The sequence below is a fragment of the Octodon degus genome, unplaced genomic scaffold (assembly GCF_000260255.1).
Source record: "Octodon degus isolate 3935 unplaced genomic scaffold, OctDeg1.0 scaffold00074, whole genome shotgun sequence".
Taxonomy (NCBI): domain Eukaryota; kingdom Metazoa; phylum Chordata; class Mammalia; order Rodentia; family Octodontidae; genus Octodon; species Octodon degus.
Genome location: NW_004524650.1, coordinates 6444055 through 6446629, shown reverse-complemented (window position 1 = coordinate 6446629; position 2575 = coordinate 6444055).

Genomic DNA, 2575 nt, shown 5'->3' with positions numbered 1-2575 from the left:
TGTGTGTGTGTGTGTGTGTGTTTAGCCACCTCAGCCCACCAGGGGGCGGGACTGGCTGGCATGTGGTGCTGGGGGATTGAACCACGGTCCCTGTACTTTGCTAAGCTTGTTCTAAGTAGGTGCTTTAGACCACTGAGCCATCTCACCAGCCCTGGTTTGGGGGGTTTTATTCTGGACTTTTTTTTTTCCTTTCAGACAGGTTCTTACTATGTAGTTCAGGCTGGCCTTGAACTTACAGTGGTCTTCCTGCCTGCACCCCAAGTTCTGGGACTACAGGCGTATACCACCAGACCTGGTCTCGCTATCTAACCCAGGCTGCCCTTGTACTTGTGGCAATCCCCCTGACTCAGCCTCCAAGTACTGGGATTACAGCCACCATGCCTTGGCCTCCTAATTTCTAGAGCTGTGAAAATATATTTCTATTGTTTATAAGATATCCAGCAAATGGGGTTTCATGAAAGCAGGCTGAATGCAGTAACATGACGTGCTCCGGCATGGGTGAAGCTAGTACTAACAGCCCCCCCCCCCCACCATTGGCTCACTTAACATAAGCTAAGGAAAACAGTTTACTTTTTCTCTCTTGTATCTGGGATCACACTCAGAATCTTGTAGATGCCAGGTAGGCACTTATGCCACTGAGTTATATCTCCAGCCAAAGCTGAGGAAAACAGGATTTCTCCAAAAGGTATTATTGGACATACTATAGTTCTTTGAAAGTAGCAACTAGGTATGGTGGGAAGGTGCTATGAAGTTATTCCATGAGTAAGAGGACAGTGTTGGGCCTTCATAATGTAAGATAGAGGAAAAGTATCTTGAATTTTAAAATTCTGGTCTATTTCTACCAAATTCAAGATTAAATCATTGAGCATTCAAAACCTGAAATTCTTTTGATCATCAATAACTTAAATATTTCTTCAGCAAGTTCAATAGCATTTAACTAGATAATATATAGTGCAATAAATAAATATTGTTTCCTCTAATTATGCATAGAAAAAATACATGGCTAGGTAGAAGGTGCAGGCAGGTTGGCTGCTTGGTTCACTAAGGTTTTTTCTTTCCTGGGGTTACCACAATGCCAAAGGAAGGCTTCACTGTTGACAAGACTACAGGGCCCTGCACACCAGCCAGAGCAGACCAGTTATGTGTGGTCATGACCCTGGCTGGGTCCATCAGAGCCTAGTCATAGGATTTTTGATCATGGGCCTGAGAGAATCACAGAAACTAGAGTCCATGCTGGGTCGTAATTTCCTTTTTTATATTGCCCCAAAGTGCCCAGGCTGAGTAGGGGCTGGATTCTCACTTGCTTTTGCTGACTGTGCCTTGGACCCTGGCTCGGAGCCACACCCAAAGTGCTCTCCCTTCCTCTCTCTCCCTGCAGAGGAGTCCTCTGCTCACCAGCCTACACCCCTGGTAGCTGCCTGCACTCAGAGGAGCACCTTTTCTGATTTGTACCAAAGTGTAGCACAGGCTAGGGGAGACCCTGAAGCCATACCGCAGAGACATTCGATGTTCAGTGCATGGGGATGGGGGATGTGCTGAGAGGCTGAGGTGGAGGGCGTGGGTCCCATCTGCAGCTGTGTCCAGGCCTCACTGCCCTGGGACAGCCCCATGTCCCTGCTTTTCAATCAGTTCACCCTAAGACACTCTCATCCTTTCAGTGACTCCTCCTTTGGCCTAAGTTCAAGTTTAGCCCTTGTCACTCGTAATCTAAAGAGTGATGTTCCTGGTTGATGTGAGTTACCTTAATCACAGGGAGGAGAAGACTTGTGCTAACTGACATAGGGTAAAAAATATTACACCTCCTGGAACGAATCTGAAGAAAGTGCGTGGGTGAGTCTGTGCTCACAGACTAATACAACAACAAACTCAGTGGGGTTGCAGCAAAGTGTAAAGGAGAAGATCTGTAGATAGTGAGTACCTCTAAGAAAGTAAAAGCATCAGTGGACTCTAAGTTACAGAAAGGAGCCAAAAGCTCTTGGGTGCTATAGCACAGTAAAGCGATGGCAACAGTGAGGCACTGAGTGCCGCGTTGGCTCCCCACGGTGAGAAACTGACAGAGTAAAGAAAACCTGCAAGGTGCAGTAGATACCATGAAAAAGAAAGAAGCTGCTCAGAAGGGAAGGACACCTGGAATGAGGGAAAGGAGAACAGAAAGAAGGGGAGGACTATACGATCTTATAGAGAGAGAGATAGATACAGATGTTCATGAGGAATGTCTATGTACATATGATAATTTTACTACTAATTTATATTGGTTTATTGAAAGGAATAGCTAAAGCCTAATTGTTTGATTAGTTTTACAATGCCTGTACCTGGTAATACGAGCAACTACTTTTCTTATTTGTTATGTATTTGGTACAGGGTCTTACTATGCAGCTCTGACTCATAGTGATCCTCCTGTTTTCAGCCTCCCCAGCACTGGGATTACAGGCACGTGCCACCACGCCTGGACTTGGTGGCCAGCTCAGCGTGCCCAGGGGCAGGGCCAGTGCAGCATGAGGTGCTGGGGATCAAACCCGGTCCCTGCGCTTGCCTAAGCAGGTGCTTAGTCTGCTGAACTATCTCACTGGCCCCT